Source organism: Triturus cristatus, chromosome 6 (genome assembly GCF_964204655.1).
Source record: "Triturus cristatus chromosome 6, aTriCri1.1, whole genome shotgun sequence".
In the NCBI taxonomy this organism is placed as follows: domain Eukaryota; kingdom Metazoa; phylum Chordata; class Amphibia; order Caudata; family Salamandridae; genus Triturus; species Triturus cristatus.
Genome location: NC_140589.1, coordinates 1,102,574,157 through 1,102,595,885, shown reverse-complemented (window position 1 = coordinate 1,102,595,885; position 21,729 = coordinate 1,102,574,157).

Here is a 21,729-nt window from a genome sequence, read left to right as displayed (position 1 = left end):
TCCTTGATCCGTTTGGATCCCTCCTAATTCAGTCCATTTCTTTATTTCTTCTGGTGTAGCATGTGTCTGTATGTCAATTACATCAAGGGCGGGATCCTTAACTGTCATGCAATGTGTTGGTGTCGGAACTATTGTCTTTGTCGTGTCAGTTATATGAGTCTGATTCTGAGCAGTCTGTTTAGCTGTTCTGTCAGCTAGGTCATTACCCTGAGAAATGATATCGGTAACTTTTGTATGGGCTTTGCATTTCATAATCGATATTGCAGTAGGTAAATGAATCGCGTCTAAAAGGGCTTGAATGAGGGGTCCGTGTTGGATGTGGGCACCGTGAGAAGTTAAATAACCTCTCTCTCGCCACAGTACGCCGAAGTCATGGACGACTCCGAATGCATAACGTGAATCTGTGTATATGTTGACTTTCTTATTTTTGGCTTGAATACAGGCTTGTGTCAGAGCGATGAGCTCTGCTGCTTGAGCTGACAAAGTGTTAATACAATTTGTTTCAATGACTTCAGTGTCTGTTGTGACTGCGTAAGCGGCCACTAACTCTCCTGTACTTGTTCTCATACATGAACCATCTACATATAATGTCAGGTCTGGATCTGATAAAGGGATGTCTGTCAAGTCTTGTCTGGGTTTCGTCGTGATAGTAATGACTTCGACACAATCATGTGCCAATGGATCTGTTCCGCCTACTGGTAACAGTGTGGCAGGATTTAACGTATTACAACGTCTGATTTCTATGTGTGGCTGAAACAATGTCAATTCGTAACCGGTGAGTCTCGCTATAGTCAAGTGTTGTGTTTGTGTGCGGTTCAAAAGAACCTCTACTGCGTGTGGCACTTGTACTGTTAATTGATGTCCTAACACTATGGCATCGCTTTGTCTGATTGCTAAAGCTGTTGCTGCCACTGATTTCAGGCACGCAGGAAGAGCCTGAGCTACTGGATCTAATGTACTAGAGAAATAAGCACATGGTTTGTGTGATCCTGCTTGTTCCTGAGGGAGTACTGACAAGGCAGTACCTTCGCGTTCTGTAACAAAGAGTGTAAACTGTTTACTGTAACATGGTGTTGCTAAAACAGGTGCTTGGCATAAAGCTTTCTTTAGGCTTTCAAAAGCATGTGTGTGTTCTTGAGTCCAAGGGAGGACAGTCGATGTGGCTGCCTCCTGTGTTGTCAACTGGATGAGTGGTTTTGCTAGAAATGCATATTGAGGGATCCACTGCCTACAGTACGAGGTGAGGCCTATAAAAGCCCGCACCTCCTTTTGTGTCTTGGGTGGTGACATGTTAGCGATTAACTGGATGCGGTCGGGTGTAAGCTGTCTTCCCTCCTTGGACAGCGAGTGCCCAAGGTAAACAACTCGCTGGACACAGAATTGCAGCTTAGAAGGGGACACTTTGTGCCCCTTGTCAGCCAAAATTTTTAAAACCGTCAGTGATGCTGTTTCACATTCAGGTTCGCTTCGGGCGGTGATCAGCAGATCATCGACATATTGAAGCAAGGCAGTGTTAACTGGCATGTGGATACTGTCAAGTTCTCGTTTCAGTGCTTGGCTATAGATGCTGGGGCTTTCTGTAAATCCTTGAGGTGCGCGTGTGAATTTAAAACTTCGTCCATTTAAACTGAAACTGAACAGATATTGACTTTCCGGATCTATTGGGACGCTAAAGAAAGCATTCTTGAGATCAATTACAGTGAAGAACGTTGCTTCTGAATCAATAGCTGTTAGTAATGAAGAGATATCTGGGACCACAGGGTATTGTGGTACAATACATTTATTTAGTTCGCGCAGATCAATAACCAATCGATATACTGGTGGTGCCTTTGGATCCGTTCTTTTAAGAATCGGAATTATTGGGGAATTGCATACATTGGAGTCGGTTTCTACAACCACTCCTTGTGTAATGAGCTCGTCAATGATTTGCAGCAAAGCCACAACAGCATCTGGTGGTAACTTGTATTGTCGCATTCGTGGTAGTACTACTCCTGTTTTCAGTGTGACTCGATATGGTGTAATGTTCATGCAACCAACATCAGTGGGGCCTTGTGCCCATAAATGTGTAGGTAAATTCTGCAGTCGGTGATCCATGTCTCTGGACACGTAGTGACCTTTAAAGTCACGTAAAAATAGTCGTACTCCTTCCGGAGAACAACATATTATGGCTCCTAGAGCTTTCAATGTTTTTATACCTAACAAGTTTTCTGGACATGATTTAGTAAGCAATAAATCTGTAGTACGTGTCAATGGACCAACCGTGAGTGGAAGAGGTTGTGTTACGTCATTAATTATAGGTTTTCCTGAAAATCCAAGGGAAATATTCTGTGAGCCTGAGAGGGGTGCCCCTGGAACTTCACTGCGTCTTATAGTTGTTCTGCTGGCCCCTGTATCAAGTAAAAACTTTCTGTCTTCCCCTAATAGTTCACTATGTACATAAGGTCCCTCCTGGTCTACAGGAACCTCAATAAGGGGTAAGCCAACTTCCCTCTCTAGGCTATTTCATGTGTATCGCTGATAATCGGGATAATCTGCTTGTGCATACTGATACATCTGTTGCGTTGTTGCTTGTGTGGCAGCAATAGGCTGCACTTGTGGTGGTGCTACGGTCTGTTGTGGAGCTGCCTGTTGCGGAGCTAGTTGTTGCGGAGCTGACCTAGGTTGTACATGCTGAGGGATTTGTTGTTGATTCTGATCCTGTCTAGGTGGACGTGGTCTTTCCTGGGTTCTACCTGTGGCAATATTATGTTTCAAGACTGGACAATCATGTATATAATGACCTTGTTGTTTACAATAGTTGCATGTCCCTTTCATTGGACCTGCGGAATCCCCCTTTTGATGACCATCAGCTGGGACTGACTGAGCAACAAGCATTTACATTTTTGTATCTTTCATACGTCTTTGTTCATGTTCTTGTTCTTCTCTAATTCTATTGTGGTGATATTGTAACATCTGTAACATCTGTGACGGGGTATTACCTTGCCAGGTACTCTCAAATTTCAATACTCTATTCTTAACTTGCGGCAGACAATTTTCAACTAATTTTGTCACAAACAGATGAGGATATGACTCGCTACTTGCTTTTATGCCACTATTGAATACCAAAACATTTTTCAAATCGGGAATAGAAATCACTAGTGTCTTCATCTTGCTTTTGTTTACAGGCTGAGATTGCACCCCAGTCCTCCTTTTTCGTAGTTAATAAACGTGGCAGTACCTGCACTAGTAATCCTGGTAGTGCTGTAGTCTTTTCCCCAAGCCCTGCTCCTGCAGCTCGGGCCTTCTCTTCGTTTTCTAATGCTGTCCAATCTATCTTTTGGTCTCCCACCTCCCATTCCTTTTCTTTGAGTTTCTCGTAAACACCGGCAGGCATTAACACTTTCAGTATTTTCATAATGTCGGGGTATGTGTACTCTCCCATGAGTAACATGTCTTTTATCTCACGGTGGAAACCTGCTGGATCCTTGTCATGGCTGGGTACTACTTTCTTCATTTCTAATAATTCAATTTTAGTTATAGGCGTGTACACAAACACGCGTGTAAAGTTATTACCTTCACCCCTGATTGGGTGTACTTCGCGTAACAGATTCTGTCTATCTATGTGATACATTTTTCTTCCCATAATGGGAACCGGAACGTGTTCTGGGCACACGAAAGTTATATACTGGTTCCGAAATTCTAGAATTTCTTTAATTAAATCAGTACCTGAACCTCTCCAGTTATCCGTGAGTAGTTCTGTCAATATGTCAGGTAAGGGTCCTGGATCGGAGTGTTGGCTTTTATATAATATAAGGAGGTGTTGAATCATGTATATACTAGCTAAATGCTGTTCGTCTGGGGCAAGATTCAGAAACGTGTGTGCTAGTGCATCATCACTGTATTTACTGGGACTGTCAGCCCATTGTACTGCTGACCTGGCTAATTCTTGTTCGTCCATGGAATCGAGCATATGGTACCTCCTTCGATCTCGGAGTAATTTATCAGCAGCTTGGAATAGGTGTTCAGGGGATCTTGTATTTAACATAGGGTTTGTAAAATGTCTATTACATTCCGGACGTATCGGACGTATCGGATCATTAACCCCTTCAGCGCTGGGCGAATTCCGCCGCGGTGCTGAAGGGTTCGAGCGCGGGCGGGCTCATGACGGAACGGTTCCGTCATGAGCACAGCTCAACCGTGGCTCATGACGGAACCGTTCCGTCATGAGCATGGAAGGGGTTAAAGCCTCTAGCATTATTATGGGGTCTTCCTCTACCTACGTAAGCTATCGTATCTAATTGTTCTGATTCTTGCTCCTCCTCTTCTTCTGATTCAATTCTGTCTGCTTCTCGTCTTTCTTTATGTATTCGTTCTATTTCCTTGCGGATCTTTCGACACATAACTACTATGCATGACTGTTTATCATGTTTCTCGTCTGATATGTTCTGACCCCATTTGGCAAGTTTTTGCATGGTATCATGATCTGCCCCAGGCCTGTCTTGGTTCCTAATCACGCAATTTATGAAAAAGCGTAGTAGTTGTCTTTGTACATCCACTTTCTGGTATTCCATAGCTTCATTAATACTTTCTGGACCTCGCCCTGTTTGGACAAAGCGATATATATTGTCTAGGTGTTCAACCATTCCTGGTATCGTCATTAAATACAATGTAGCTCGTCGTATACGTAGTGATGATATGAGCAATCTGTCCTGTTTACCTGGTTCCGGGTCGTATCTACAATCCACAAGCTGTTCTTTAAACATGTCGGATGTCGCTAGTTGGGGTGTACGCTGGAGTGCTAAATCTCTAAGGGTCTGTTTATTTCGCGGCGGTGTGGCAAACATGTCTGTCGTACCTCCTGTAGCACCATCTGAAGTGCTGGGCAAGAAAGGATTTGTTGGACGTAAGATAGAAATCGTAGATGTGGGAAAAACAGTAGAAACGGACGGACCTGTGGGAACTTGTGTAGGAGTTTGTTGTTGCTGGGATACAGACGGATGCTCTTGGTGTTGAACACCATCGGCAAGCGTTGTGTGTGGTATGGTATTAGCATACTCGGGAGCTACGTCATCTAAATAGGAGGAAAGGAAAACGTCCTTTGCTGTTTTGGGATGTGTTTTTGGATGTGCCTTTATCGGGAGTAATGGAGGAGTCAAGTCTTTTGGTATTTCCGGGGTAACCTTAGGTAACCCTTCGGCCAGAAGAGGATACATACCATTCATAAGAGTATTTCTTTGTCTATCTACTTGTTCTGATTTTACTCGGGTACCTTCCTCAATTAATAGATTTTTTTGGGCTTTATTTGAATTCTCTCTACCTTTCTCTTCCTGTCTGAGCGCTTTTTCTGTACGTCTATATGATTCTTTACGCCATAATTCAATGGCATCTTTCTGTGACTGTCTGGCTTTCTTTTTCCATAATTCTTCGTTTACTCTCATGATGCAATCTGCATCCCAGGTCCCCGCTGCGGGCCACCTCTGACTTTCTGGTAAATCCTTGGTGTAATCCACCCATAAATCAAGAAATAATACGGCATCTAGGCCATGTTTATGATACATAAAGTATCCTGGAGTATCCCTAGGTGGAATGGGAACAGCTTCTTCGAGTACCCCTTTTCTAGTTTTGATCTGTCTTAATTTCGAAAAGAGCGGCATTTTTAGATCTGGTTACTTAATTTTAAACACACTTAATACTTAATACAATAAACACAATAATGAACAGTCATTCACACCACAATATGTAGAACGTATTTAAAACATTTAACATTTAACATTGTAACGAATAATGATAACTAATAGGAAGCTAGTTACTGACATAATACTGACACTAGATAATACTTATTTATATGCAAGACATACTAGATATACTGCTAAACAGTACAGATACACTGCTGAAACAGTGCAGACCGGATTTGTGTACCCAAACCCGTCTTGACCGGCACAGACTATGTGCACGTTAAATGCCTCCCCGGTAATGGTACTCACCGGGTAGCTCGGAACGGAAGGCCTCGGAACGGAACTGAAACTGGACAGGACTGGACTCGACTCGACTGGACTCGGAACTTCGGAACCTGGTGGGCCTCTGTATACCTCGGATCTTGCTCTCTCAGCTAGGCTCTGGTCGGGATACTTCGCACTTCTCACCGCCTCGTCTGGGTGTTGATCGCAGCCTCAGTCGCCCCCGCTTGGCCGGAGGGAGATACAGGAAATCCTGCAGGTACGCGTTTTTGTCCGTTCAGCTGTAGCAGGAGACCGGGCCTGCAACGCACCGCCGGCGCGTGAGATGAGAAAGTGTCCCTGTTCGGGCGCCAATTTATGTGGTAAATATTTCATTACCGGTACTATTTTTTATGCGGTAAAATCTAGTAAGAATAACTCAGTAAATATAAGAGGCAGAATCCGTGGTATTAGAGGTTCTAAAGGCTTTATTCCTTAACAAAGGAAATACAATTCGAATTGCAGGCTTCAAATTCCATCACCACGAGAGTTCAGGAAGGAAGGGCATACATTATTGACAGGTAATGATATTTATATGGAAAGCATTACGTTAAGACAGATGCAAGAGGCGTAACAGCTGATAATACAGATAAAATAGGCATACGTAACTAAAAAAGGCGGACATATAGGTGTAACTTATAAAACGTCATTATACATGATGTCACAAGTGGGTGGATCCATAAGAGAATCCTGCAATGTCAGCAGAAATATTTGGCAGAGATGCGCGCGCAGCCGCATGACGTGTGATTGACGTGCAACTAGAGGGTGAAGGGGACTTGACATTTAGCTCTACATGTGGAGACAGAAGTCTGGGGGTCATGTCAACCTAATCCCAAATCATATCTAATATCCTATGTTTAAAGAACTGTGTTATCCAAAAGGAAAGGTCTCTAGGATAGAATCTATTCTATACTGACTGTTAGTGCGTGTACAAACGTCTAAGTGTCTACATGAGATGCGAGGGGGCAGGAATCTTCCATGGTGACAGGGGCTATGAATTACTTGCATGAGGACAGCGAGGCCTGGCCCTTTGCACGGTAGCTGGAGGAATGTTTACCTAAACTACTAGACAGGAATGTATCGGATGAGGAGCGGAGCAGATAATCTTGAAGGTGAAATACAGTTTTTGGCAGGCAACAGGCTGGATCAGGCACCGTTAGCCGCGCAGGGAGTAGGACAAAGTTCATGGATACAGATGCAGGCTCAGACTGGAGCTTTCAGAGGCAGAAGGCAGGAAAAGGCTTGATGACAGAATTCAGGGCCTACTCGCCTGAATCTGTAAAATGTGGAAAGTGAACCACATAAAGTCGGTGGCCTTTCATACTTAGGAGTGGAATATCTGACCCATTCATGGCGGATCTGAAAGAGGACATGTTGACGGTGGACGCACATGTATTTGCGTCTTCAGAGCTGGAACTGGAGGGAACATACATGTACTTATAGCATGCACATGGAGCCGTTGGGGTCTACGATAGGGGACATAACTGATCACAAAATTCATATTTCCTCAGCTATTAGGCCAGAGTAAGAGTTAAGACCTTAACCTGTAGGCCATAGTACGAGTATAAGACCTTAGCTATTAGGCCAGAGTAAGAGTTAAGAACTTAGCTATCAGGCCAGAGTAAGAGTTAAAACCTTAACCAGTAGGCCAGAGTAAGAGTTAAGACCTTAACCTGTAGGCCAGAGTAGGAGTTGAGACCTAAACCTGTAGGCCATACTATGAGTCTAAGACCTTAGCTAATAGGCCAGAGTAAGAGTTAAGACCTTAGCTATTAGGCCAGAGTAAGAGTTAAGACCTTAACCAGTAGGCCAGAGTAAGAGTTAAGACCTTAACCTGTAGGCCATAGTACGAGTCTAAGACCTTAGCTATTAGGCCAGAGTAAGAGTTAAGACCTTAACCATTGGGCCAGAGTACGAGTCTAACACCTTAGCTATTAGGCCAGAGTAAGAGTTAAGACCTTAAACATTAGGCCAGAGTACGAGTCTAAGACCTTAGCTATTAGGCCAGACTAAGAGTTAAGACCTTAGCTATTAGGCCAGAGTACGAGTCTAAGACCTTAGCTATTAGGCCAGAGTAAGAGTTAAGACCTTAACCAGTAGGCCAGAGTAAGAGTTAAGACCTAACCTGTATGCCATAGTACGAGTCTAAGACCTTAGCTATTAGGCCAGAGTAAGAGTTAAGACCTTAGCTATTAGGTCAGAGTAAGAATTAAGACCTTAACCAGTAGGCCAGAGTAAGAGTTAAGACCTTAACCTGTAGGCTAGAGTAAGAGTTAAGACCTTAACCTGTAGGCCATAGTACGAGTCTTAGACCTTAGCTATTAGGCCAGAGTAAGAGTTAAGACCTTAACCAGTAGGCCAGAGTAAGAGTTAAGACCTTAACCTGTAGGCCATAGTACGAGTCTAAGACCTTAGTTATTAGGCCAGAGTAAGAGTTAAGACCTTAACCAGTAGGCCAGAGTATGAGTTAAGACCTTAACCATTAGGCCAGAGTACGAGTCTAAGACCTTAGCTATTAGGCCAGAGTACGAGTCTAAGACCTTAGCTATTAGGCCAGAGTAAGAGTTAAGACCTTAGCTATTAGGCCAGAGTAAGAGTTAAGACCTTAGCTATTAGGCCAGAGTACGAGTCTAAGACCTTAGCTATTAGGCCAGAGTAAGAGTTAAGACCTTAACCATTAGGCCAGAGTACGAGTCTAAGACCTTATCTATTAGGCCAGAGTAAGAGTTAAGACCTTAACCAGTAGGCCAGAGTAAGAGTTAAGACCTTAACCAGTAGGCCAGAGTACGAGTCTAAGACCTTAGCTATTAGGCCAGAGTAAGAGTTAAGATCCTAACCATTAGACCAGAGTTTGAGTCTAAGAGCTTAACTATTAGGCCAGAGTAAGAGCTAAGACCTTAACCATTAGGCCAGAGTACGAGTCTAAGACCTTAGCTATTAGGCCAGAGTAAGAGTTAAGACTTTAACCATTAAGCCAGAGTAAGAATAAAGACCTTAAACATTAGGCCAGAGAAAGAGTCTAAGACCTTAACCATTAGGCCGGAGTAAGAGCTAAGACCTTAACCATTAGGCCAGAGTAAGAGTCTAAGACCTTAACCATTAGGCCAGAGTAAGAGTTAAGACCTTAACCATTAGGCCAGAGTAAGAGTCTGGCCAGAGTAAGAGTTAAGACCTTTACCATTAGGCCAGATTAAGAGTCTAAGACCTTAACCATTAGGCCAGAGTAAGAGTTAAGACCTTAACCATTAGGCCAGAGTAAGAGTCTAAGACCTTAACCATTATGTCAGAGTAAGAGTCTAAACCTTAGCTATTAGGCCAGACTAAGAGTTAAGACCTTAACCATCAGGCCAGAGTACGAGTCTAAGACCTTAGCTATTAGGCCAGAGTAAGAGTTAAGACCTTAACCATGAGGCCAGAGTACGAGTCTAACACCTTAGCTATTAGGCCAGAGTAAGAGTTAAGACCTCAACCATTAGGCCAGAGTATGAGTCTAAGACCTTAGCTATTAGGCCAGAGTAAGAGTTAAGACCTTAACCAGTAGGCCAGAGTAAGAGTTAAGACCATAACCTGTAGGCTATAGTACGAGTCTAAGACCTTATCTATTAGGCCAGAGTAAGAGTTAAGACCTTAGCTATTAGGCCTGAGTAAGAGTTAAGACCTTAACCATTAGGCCAGAGTACGAGTCTAAGACATTAGCTATTAGGCCAGAGTAAGAGTTAAGACCTTAACCATTAGGCCAGAGTAAGAGTTAAGACCTTAACCATTAGGCCAGAGTACGAGTCTAAGACCTTAGCTCTTAGGCCAGAGTACGAGTCTAAGACCTTAGCTATTAGGCCAGAGTAAGAGTTAAGACCTTAACCTGTAGGCCATAGTACGAGTATAAGACCTTAGCTATTAGGCCAGAGTAAGAGTTAAGAACTCAGCTATCAGGCCAGAGTAAGAGTTAAGACCTTAACCAGTAGGCCAGAGTAAGAGTTAAGACCTTAACCTGTAGGCCAGAGTAGGAGTTGAGACCTAAACCTGTAGGCCATACTATGAGTCTAAGACCTTAGCTAATAGGCCAGAGTAAGAGTTAAGACCTTAGCTATTAGGCCAGGGTAAGAGTTAAGACCTTAACCAGTAGGCCAGAGTAAGAGTTAAGACCTTAACCTGTAGGCCATAGTACGAGTCTAAGACCTTAGCTATTAGGCCAGAGTAAGAGTTAAGACCTTAAACATTAGGCCAGAGTACGAGTCTAACACCTTAGCTATTAGGCCAGAGTAAGAGTTAAGACCTTAAACATTAGGCCAGAGTACGAGTCTAAGACCTTAGCTATTAGGCCAGACTAAGAGTTAAGACCTTAGCTATTAGGCCAGAGTACGAGTCTAAGACCTTAGCTATTAGGCCAGAGTAAGAGTTAAGACCTTAACCAGTAGGCCAGAGTAAGAGTTAAGACCGAACCTGTATGCCATAGTACGAGACTAAGACCTTAGCTATTAGGCCAGAGTAAGAGTTAAGACCTTAGCTATTAGGCCAGAGTAAGAATTAAGACCTTCACCAGTAGGCCAGAGTAAGAGTTAAGACCTTAACCTGTAGGCTAGAGTAAGAGTTAAGACCTTAACCTGTAGGCCATAGCACGAGTCCTAGACCTTAGCTATTAGGCCAGAGTAAGAGTTAAGACCTTAACCATTAGGCCAGAGTACGAGTCTAAGACCTTAGCTATTAGGCCAGAGTAAGAGTTAAGACCTTAACCAGTAGGCCAGAGTAAGAGTTAAGACCATAACCTGTAGGCTATAGTACGAGTCTAAGACCTTAGCTATTAGGCCAGAGTAAGAGTTAAGACATTAGCTATTAGGCCAGAGTAAGAGTTAAGACCTTAGCTATTAGGCCTGAGTAAGAGTTAAGACCTTAACCATTAGGCCAGAGTACGAGTCTAAGACATTAGCTATTAGGCCAGAGTAAGAGTTAAGACCTTAACCATTAGGCCAGAGTAAGAGTTAAGACCTTAACCATTAGGCCAGAGTACGAGTCTAAGGCCTTAGCTATTAGGCCAGAGTACGAGTCTAAGACCTTAGCTATTAGGCCAGAGTAAGAGTTAAGACCTTAACCTGTAGGCCATAGTACGAGTATAAGACCTTAGCTATTAGGCCAGAGTAAGAGTTAAGAACTTAGCTATCAGGCCAGAGTAAGAGTTAAGACCTTAACCAGTAGGCCAGAGTAAGAGTTAAGACCTTAACCTGTAGGCCAGAGTAGGAGTTGAGACCTAAACCTGTAGGCCATACTATGAGTCTAAGACCTTAGCTAATAGGCCAGAGTAAGAGTTAAGACCTTAGCTATTAGGCCAGGGTAAGAGTTAAGACCTTAACCAGTAGGCCAGAGTAAGAGTTAAGACCTTAACCTGTAGGCCATAGTACGAGTCTAAGACCTTAGCTATTAGGCCAGAGTAAGAGTTAAGACCTTAACCATTAGGCCAGAGTACGAGTCTAACACCTTAGCTATTAGGCCAGAGTAAGAGTTAAGACCTTAAACATTAGGCCAGAGTACGAGTCTAAGACCTTAGCTATTAGGCCAGACTAAGAGTTAAGACCTTAGCTATTAGGCCAGAGTACGAGTCTAAGACCTTAGCTATTAGGCCAGAGTAAGAGTTAAGACCTTAACCAGTAGGCCAGAGTAAGAGTTAAGACCTAACCTGTATGCCATAGTACGAGTCTAAGACCTTAGCTATTAGGCCAGAGTAAGAGTTAAGACCTTAGCTATTAGGCCAGAGTAAGAATTAAGACCTTCACCAGTAGGCCAGAGTAAGAGTTAAGACCTTAACCTGTAGGCTAGAGTAAGAGTTAAGACCTTAACCTGTAGGCCATAGTACGAGTCTTAGACCTTAGCTATTAGGCCAGAGTAAGAGTTAAGACCTTAACCAGTAGGCCAGAGTAAGAGTTAAGACCTTAACCTGTAGGCCATAGTACGAGTCTAAGACCTTAGTTATGAGGCCAGAGTAAGAGCTAAGACCTTAACCAGTAGGCCAGAGTATGAGTTAAGACCTTAACCATTAGGCCAGAGTACGAGTCTAAGACCTTAGCTATTAGGCCAGAGTACGAGTCTAAGACCTTAGCTATTAGGCCAGAGTGAGAGTTAAGACCTTAGCTATTAGGCCAGAGTAAGAGTTAAGACCTTAACTATTAGGCCAGAGTACGAGTCTAAGACCTTAGCTATTAGGCCAGAGTAAGAGTTAAGACCTTAACCATTAGGCCAGAGTACGAGTCTAAGACCTTATCTATTAGGCCAGAGTAAGAGTTAAGACCTTAACCAGTAGGCCAGAGTAAGAGTTAAGACCTTAACCAGTAGGCCAGAGTACGAGTCTAAGACCTTAGCTATTAGGCCAGAGTAAGAGTTAAGATCCTAACCATTAGACCAGAGTACGAGTCTAAGACCTTAGCTATTAGGCCAGACTAAGAGTTAAGACCATAGCTATTAGGCCAGAGTATGAGTCTAAGAGCTTAGCTATTAGGCCAGAGTAAGAGCTAAGACCTTAACCATTAGGCCAGAGTACGAGTCTAAGACCTTAGCTATTAGGCCAGAGTAAGAGTTAAGACCTTAGCTATTAGGCCAGAGTAAGAGTTAAGACTTTAACCATTAAGCCAGAATAAGAATAAAGACCTTAAACATTAGGCCAGAGAAAGAGTCTAAGACCTTAACCATTAGGCCGGAGTAAGAGCTAAGACCTTAACCATTAGGCCAGAGTAAGAGTCTAAGACCTTAACCATTAGGCCAGAGTGAGAGTTAAGACCTTATCTATTAGGCCAGAGTAAGAGTTAAGACCTTAACCAGTAGGCCAGAGTAAGAGTTAAGACCTTAATCAGTAGGCCAGAGTACGAGTCTAAGACCTTAGCTATTAGGCCAGAGTAAGAGTTAAGATCCTAACCATTAGACCAGAGTACGAGTCTAAGACCTTAGCTATTAGGCCAGACTAAGAGTTAAGACCATAGCTATTAGGCCAGAGTATGAGTCTAAGAGCTTAACTATTAGGCCAGAGTAAGAGCTAAGACCTTAACCATTAGGCCAGAGTACGAGTCTAAGACCTTAGCTATTAGGCCAGAGTAAGAGTTATGACCTTAGCTATTAGGCCAGAGTAAGAGTTAAGACTTTAACCATTAAGCCAGAGTAAGAATAAAGACCTTAAACATTAGGCCAGAGAAAGAGTCTAAGACCTTAACCATTAGGCCGGAGTAAGAGCTAAGACCTTAACCATTAGGCCAGAGTAAGAGTCTAAGACCTTAACCATTAGGCCAGAGTAAGAGTTAAGACCTTAACCATTAGGCCAGAGTAAGAGTCTGGCCAGAGTAAGAGTTAAGACCTTTACCATTAGGCCAGATTAAGAGTCTAAGACCTTAACCATTAGGCCAGAGTAAGAGTTAAGACCTTAACCATTAGGCCAGAGTAAGAGTCTAAGACCTTAACCATTATGTCAGAGTAAGAGTCTAAACCTTAGCTATTAGGCCAGACTAAGAGTTAAGACCTTAACCATCAGGCCAGAGTACGAGTCTAAGACCTTAGCTATTAGGCCAGAGTAAGAGTTAAGACCTTAACCATTAGGCCAGAGTACGAGTCTAACACCTTAGCTATTAGGCCAGAGTAAGAGTTAAGACCTTAACCATTAGGCCAGAGTATGAGTCTAAGACCTTAGCTATTAGGCCAGAGTAAGAGTTAAGACCTTAACCAGTAGGCCAGAGTAAGAGTTAAGACCATAACCTGTAGGCTATAGTACGAGTCTAAGACCTTAGCTATTAGGCCAGAGTAAGAGTTAAGACCTTAGCTATTAGGCCTGAGTAAGAGTTAAGACCTTAACCATTAGGCCAGAGTACGAGTCTAAGACATTAGCTATTAGGCCAGAGTAAGAGTTAAGACCTTAACCATTAGGCCAGAGTAAGAGTTAAGACCTTAACCATTAGGCCAGAGTACGAGTCTAAGACCTTAGCTATTAGGCCAGAGTACGAGTCTAAGACCTTAGCTATTAGGCCAGAGTAAGAGTTAAGACCTTAACCTGTAGGCCATAGTACGAGTCTAAGACCTTAGCTATTAGGCCAGAGTAAGAGTTAAGACCTTAACCATTAGGCCAGAGTACGAGTCTAACACCTTAGCTATTAGGCCAGAGTAAGAGTTAAGACCTTAAACATTAGGCCAGAGTACGAGTCTAAGACCTTAGCTATTAGGCCAGACTAAGAGTTAAGACCTTAGCTATTAGGCCAGAGTACGAGTCTAAGACCTTAGCTATTAGGCCAGAGTAAGAGTTAAGACCTTTACCAGTAGGCCAGAGTAAGAGTTAAGACCTAACCTGTATGCCATAGTACGAGTCTAAGACCTTAGCTATTAGGCCAGAGTAAGAGTTAAGACCTTAGCTATTAGGCCAGAGTAAGAATTAAGACCGTCACCAGTAGGACAGAGTAAGAGTTAAGACCTTAACCTGTAGGCTAGAGTAAGAGTTAAGACCTTAACCTGTAGGCCATAGTACGAGTCTTAGACCTTAGCTATTAGGCCAGAGTAAGAGTTAAGACCTTAACCAGTAGGCCAGAGTAAGAGTTAAGACCTTAACCTGTAGGCCATAGTACAAGTCTAAGACCTTAGTTATTAGGCCAGAGTAAGAGCTAAGACCTTAACCAGTAGGTCAGAGTATGAGTTAAGCCCTTAACCATTAGGCCAGAGTACGAGTCTAAGACCTTAGCTATTAGGCCAGAGTACGAGTCTAAGACCTTAGCTATTAGGCCAGAGTAAGAGTTAAGACCTTAGCTATTAGGCCAGAGTAAGAGTTAAGACCTTAGCTATTAGGCCAGAGTACGAGTCTAAGACCTTAGCTATTAGGCCAGAGTAAGAGTTAAGACCTTAACCATTAGGCCAGAGTACGAGTCTAAGACCTTAGCTATTAGGCCAGAGTAAGAGTTAAGACCTTAACCAGTAGGCCAGAGTAAGAGTTAAGACCTTAACCAGTAGGCCAGAGTACGAGTCTAAGACCTTAGCTATTAGGCCAGAGTAAGAGTTAAGATCCTAACCATTAGACCAGAGTACGAGTCTAAGACCTTAGCTATTAGGCCAGACTAAGAGTTAAGACCATAGCTATTAGGCCAGAGTATGAGTCTAAGAGCTTAGCTATTAGGCCAGAGTAAGAGCTAAGACCTTAACCATTAGGCCAGAGTACGAGTCTAAGACCTTAGCTATTAGGCCAGAGTAAGAGTTAAGACCTTAGCTATTAGGCCAGAGTAAGAGTTAAGACTTTAACCATTAAGCCAGAGTAAGAATAAAGACCTTAAACATTAGGCCAGAGAAAGAGTCTAAGACCTTAACCATTAGGCCGGAGTAAGAGCTAAGACCTTAACCATTAGGCCAGAGTAAGAGTCTAAGACCTTAACCATTAGGCCAGAGTGAGAGTTAAGACCTTAACCATTAGGCCAGAGTAAGAGTCTGGCCAGAGTAAGAGTTAAGACCTTTACCATTAGGCCATATTAAGAGTCTAAGACCTTAACCATTAGGCCAGAGTAAGAGTTAAGACCTTAACCATTAGGCCAGAGTAAGAGTCTAAGACCTTAACCATTATGTCAGAGTAAGAGTCTAAACCTTAGCTATTAGGCCAGACTAAGAGTTAAGACCTTAACCATCAGGCCAGAGTACGAGTCTAAGACCTTAGCTATTAGGCCAGAGTAAGAGTTAAGACCTTAACCATTAGGCCAGAGTACGAGTCTAAAACCTTAGCTATTAGGCCAGAGTAAGAGTTAAGACCTTAACCATTAGGCCAGAGTATGAGTCTAAGACCTTAGCTATTAGGCCAGAGTAAGAGTTAAGACCTTAACCAGTAGGCCAGAGTAAGAGTTAAGACCATAACCTGTAGGCTATAGTACGAGTCTAAGACCTTAGCTATTAGGCCAGAGTAAGAGTTAAGACCTTAGCTATTAGGCCTGAGTAAGAGTTAAGACCTTAACCATTAGGCCAGAGTACGAGTCTAAGACATTAGCTGTTAGGCCAGAGTAAGAGTTAAGACCTTAACCATTAGGCCAGAGTAAGAGTTAAGACCTTAACCATTAGGCCAGAGTACGAGTCTAAGACCTTAGCTATTAGGCCAGAGTACGAGTCTAAGACCTTAGCTATTAGGCCAGAGTAAGAGTTAAGACCTTAACCTGTAGGCCATAGTACGAGTATAAGACCTTAGCTATTAGGCCAGAGTAAGAGTTAAGAACTTAGCTATCAGGCCAGAGTAAGAGTTAAGACCTTAACCAGTAGGCCAGAGTAAGAGTTAAGACCTTAACCTGTAGGGCAGAGTAGGAGTTGAGACCTAAACCTGTAGGCCATACTATGAGTCTAAGACCTTATCTAATAGGCCAGAGTAAGAGTTAAGACCTTAGCTATTAGGCCAGGGTAAGAGTTAAGACCTTAACCAGTAGGCCAGAGTAAGAGTTAAGACCTTAACCTGTAGGCCATAGTACGAGTCTAAGACCTTAGCTATTAGGCCAGAGTAAGAGTTAAGACCTTAACCATTAGGCTAGAGTACGAGTCTAACACCTTAGCTATTAGGCCAGAGTAAGAGTTAAGACCTTAAACATTAGGCCAGAGTACGAATCTAAGACCTTAGCTATTAGGCCAGACTAAGAGTTAAGACCTTAGCTATTGGGCCAGAGTAAGAGTTAAGACCTTAACCATTAGGCCAGAGTACGAGTCTAAGACCTTAGCTATTAGGCCAGAGTAAGAGTTAAGACCTTAACCTGTAGGCCATAGTACGAGTATAAGACCTTAGCTATTAGGCCAGAGTAAGAGTTAAGAACTTAGCTATCAGGCCAGAGTAAGAGTTAAGACCTTAACCAGTAGGCCAGAGTAAGAGTTAAGACCTTAACCTGTAGGCCAGAGTAGGAGTTGAGACCTAAACCTGTAGGCCATACTATGAGTCTAAGACCTTAGCTAATAGGCCAGAGTAAGAGTTAAGACCTTAGCTATTAGGCCAGAGTAAGAGTTAAGACCTTAACCAGTAGGCCAGAGTAAGAGTTAAGACCTTAACCTGTAGGCCATAGTACGAGTCTAAGACCTTAGCTATTAGGCCAGAGTAAGAGTTAAGACCTTAACCATTAGGCCAGAGTACGAGTCTAACACCTTAGCTATTAGGCCAGAGTAAGAGTTAAGACCTTAAACATTAGGCCAGAGTACGAGTCTAAGACCTTAAATATTAGGCCAGACTAAGAGTTAAGACCTTAGCTATTAGGCCAGAGTACGAGTCTAAGACCTTAGCTATTAGGCCTGAGTAAGAGTTAAGACCTTAACCAGTAGGCCAGAGTAAGAGTTAAGACCTAACCTGTATGCCATAGTACGAGTCTAAGACCTTAGCTATTAGGCCAGAGTAAGAGTTAAGACCTTAGCTATTAGGCCAGAGTAAGAATTAAGACCTTCACCAGTAGGACAGAGTAAGAGTTAAGACCTTAACCTGTAGGCTAGAGTAAGAGTTAAGACCTTAACCTGTAGGCCATAGTACGAGTCTTAGACCTTAGCTATTAGGCCAGAGTAAGAGTTAAGACCTTAACCAGTAGGCCAGAGTAAGAGTTAAGACCTTAACCTGTAGGCCATAGTACAAGTCTAAGACCTTAGTTATTAGGCCAGAGTAAGAGCTAAGACCTTAACCAGTAGGCTAGAGTATGAGTTAAGACCTTAACCATTAGGCCAGAGTACGAGTCTAAGACCTTAGCTATTAGGCCAGAGTACGAGTCTAAGACCTTAGCTATATTAGGCCAGAGTAAGAGTTAAGACCTTAGCTATTAGGCCAGAGTAAGAGTTAAGACCTTAGCTAATAGGCCAGAGTACGAGTCTAAGACCTTAGCTATTAGGCCAGAGTAAGAGTTAAGACCTTAACCATTAGGCCAGAGTAAGAGTCTAAGACCTTAGCTATTAGGCCAGAGTAAGAGTTAAGACCTTAACCAGTAGGCCAGAGTACGAGTCTAAGACCTTAGCTATTAGGCCAGAGTAAGAGTTAAGATCCTAACCATTAGACCAGAGTACGAGTCTAAGACCTTAGCTATTAGGCCAGACTAAGAGTTAAGACCATAGCTATTAGGCCAGAGTATGAGTCTAAGAGCTTAGCTATTAGGCCAGAGTAAGAGCTAAGACCTTAACCATTAGGCCAGAGTACAAGTCTAAGACCTTAGCTATTAGGCCAGAGTAAGAGTTAAGACCTTAGCTATTAGGCCAGAGTAAGAGTTAAGACTTTAACCATTAAGCCAGAGTAAGAATAAAGACCTTAAACATTAGGCCAGAGTAAGAGTTAAGACCTTAACCTGTAGGCCATAGTACGAGTCTAAGACCTTAGCTATTAGGCCAGAGTAAGAGTTAAGACCTTAACCATTAGGCCAGAGTACGAGTCTAACACCTTAGCTATTAGGCCAGAGTAAGAGTTAAGACCTTAAACATTAGGCCAGAGTACGAGTCTAAGACCTTAGCTATTAGGCCAGACTAAGAGTTAAGACCTTAGCTATTGGGCCAGAGTAAGAGTTAAGACCTTAACCATTAGGCCAGAGTACGAGTCTAAGACCTTAGCTATTCGGTCAGAGTAAGAGTTAAGACCTTAACCTGTAGGCCATAGTACGAGTATAAGACCTTAGCTATTAGGCCAGAGTAAGAGTTAAGAACTTAGCTATCAGGCCAGAGTAAGAGTTAAGACCTTAACCAGTAGGCCAGAGTAAGAGTTAAGACCTTAACCTGTAGGCCAGAGTAGGAGTTGAGACCTAAACCTGTAGGCCATACTATGAGTCTAAGACCTTAGCTAATAGGCCAGAGTAAGAGTTAAGACCTTAGCTATTAGGCCAGAGTAAGAGTTAAGACCTTAACCAGTAGGCCAGAGTAAGAGTTAAGACCTTAACCTGTAGGTCATAGTACGAGTCTAAGACCTTAGCTATTAGGCCAGAGTAAGAGTTAAGACCTTAACCATTAGGCCAGAGTACGAGTCTAACACCTTAGCTATTAGGCCAGAGTAAGAGTTAAGACCTTAAACATTAGGCCAGAGTACGAGTCTAAGACCTTAGCTATTAGGCCAGACTAAGAGTTAAGACCTTAGCTATTAGGCCAGAGTACGAGTCTAAGACCTTAGCTATTAGGCCAGAGTAAGAGTTAAGACCTTAACCAGTAGGCCAGAGTAAGAGTTAAGACCTAACCTGTATGCCATAGTACGAGTCTAAGACCTTAGCTATTAGGCCAGAGTAAGAGTTAAGACCTTAGCTATTAGGCCAGAGTAAGAATTAAGACCTTAACCAGTAGGCCAGAGTAAGAGTTAAGACCTTAACCTGTAGGCTAGAGTAAGAGTTAAGACCTTAACCTGTAGGCCATAGTACGAGTCTTAGACCTTAGCTATTAGGCCAGAGTAAGAGTTAAGACCTTAACCAGTAGGCCAGAGTAAGAGTTAAGACCTTAACCTGTAGGCCATAGTACGAGTCTAAGACCTTAGTTATAAGGCCAGAGTAAACGTTAAGACCTTAACCAGTAGGCCAGAGTATGAGTTAAGACCTTAACCATTAGGCCAGAGTACGAGTCTAAGACCTTAGCTATTAGGCCAGAGTACGAGTCTAAGACCTTAGCTATTAGGCCAGAGTAAGAGTTAAGACCTTAGCTATTAGGCCAGAGTAAGAGTTAAGACCTTAGCTATTAGGCCAGAGTACGAGTCTAAGACCTTAGCTATTAGGCCAGAGTAAGAGTTAAGACCTTAACCATTAGGCCAGAGTACGAGTCTAAGACCTTATCTATTAGGCCAGAGTAAGAGTTAAGACCTTAACCAGTAGGCCAGAGTAAGAGTTAAGACCTTAACCAGTAGGCCAGAGTACGAGTCTAAGACCTTAGCTATTAGGTCAGAGTAAGAGTTAAGATCCTAACCATTAGACCAGAGTACGAGTCTAAGACCTTAGCTATTAGGCCAGACTAAGAGTTAAGACCATAGCTATTAGGCCAGAGTATGAGTCTAAGAGCTTAACTATTAGGCCAGAGTAAGAGCTAAGACCTGAACCATTAGGCCAGAGTACGAGTCTAAGACCTTAGCTATTAGGCCAGAGTAAGAGTTATGACCTTAGCTATTAGGCCAGGAGAAGAGTTAAGACTTTAACCATTAAGCCAGAGTAAGAATAAAGACCTTAAACATTAGGCCAGAGAAAGAGTCTAAGACCTTAACCATTAGGCCGGAGTAAGAGCTAAGACCTTAACCATTAGGCCAGAGTAAGAGTCTAAGACCTTAACCATTAGGCCAGAGTAAGAGTTAAGACCTTAACCATTAGGCCAGAGTAAGAGTCTGGCCAGAGTAAGAGTTAAGACCTTTACCATTAGGCCAGATTAAGAGTCTAAGACCTTAACCATTAGGCCAGAGTAAGAGTTAAGACCTTAACCATTAGGCCAGAGTAAGAGTCTAAGACCTTAACCATTTTGTCAGAGTAAGAGTCTAAACCTTAGCTATTAGGCCAGACTAAGAGTTAAGACCTTAACCATCAGGCCAGAGTACGAGTCTAAGACCTTAGCTATTAGGCCAGAGTAAGAGTTAAGACCTTAACCATTAGGCCAGAGTACGAGTCTAACACCTTAGCTATTAGGCCAGAGTAAGAGTTAAGACCTTAACCATTAGGCCAGAGTATGAGTCTAAGACCTTAGCTATTAGGCCAGAGTAAGAGTTAAGACCTTAACCAGTAGGCCAGAGTAAGAGTTAAGACCATAACCTGTAGGCTATAGTACGAGTCTAAGACCTTAACTATTAGGCCAGAGTAAGAGTTAAGACCTTAGCTATTAGGCCTGAGTAAGAGTTAAGACCTTAACCATTAGGCCAGAGTACGAGTCTAAGACATTAGCTATTAGGCCAGAGTAAGAGTTAAGACCTTAACCATTAGGCCAGAGTAAGAGTTAAGACCTTAACCATTAGGCCAGAGTACGAGTCTAAGACCTTAGCTATTAGGCCAGAGTACGAGTCTAAGACCTTAGCTATTAGGCCAGAGTAAGAGTTAAGACCTTAACCTATAGGCCATAGTACGAGTATAAGACCTTAGCTATTAGGCCAGAGTAAGAGTTAAGAACTTAGCTATCAGGCCAGAGTAAGAGTTAAGACCTTAACCAGTAGGCCAGAGTAAGAGTTAAGACCTTAACCTGTAGGCCACAGTAGGAGTTGAGACCTAAACCTGTAGGCCATACTGTGAGTCTAAGACCTTAGCTAATAGGCCAGAGTAAGAGTTAAGACCTTAGCTATTAGGCCAGGGTAAGAGTTAAGACCTTAATCAGTAGGCCAGAGTAAGAGTTAAGACCTTAACCTGTAGGCCATAGTACGAGTCTAAGACCTTAGCTATTAGGCCAGAGTAAGAGTTAAGACCTTAACCATTAGGCCAGAGTACGAGTCTAACACCTTAGCTATTAGGCCAGAGTAAGAGTTAAGACCTTAAACATTAGGCCAGAGTACGAGTCTAAGACCTTAGCTATTAGGCCAGACTAAGAGTTAAGACCTTAGCTATTAGGCCAGAGTATGAGTCTAAGACCTTAGCTATTAGGCCAGAGTAAGAGTTAAGACCTTAACCAGTATGCCAGAGTAAGAGTTAAGACCTAACCTGTATGCCATAGTACGAGTCTAAGACCTTAGCTATTAGGCCAGAGTAAGAGTTAAGACCTTAGCTATTAGGCCAGAGTAAGAGTTCAGACCTTAGCTATTAGGCCAGAGTAAAAGTTAAGACCTTAGCTATTAGGCCAGAGTACGAGACTAAGACCTTAGCTATTAGGCCAGAGTACAAGTCTAAGACCTTAG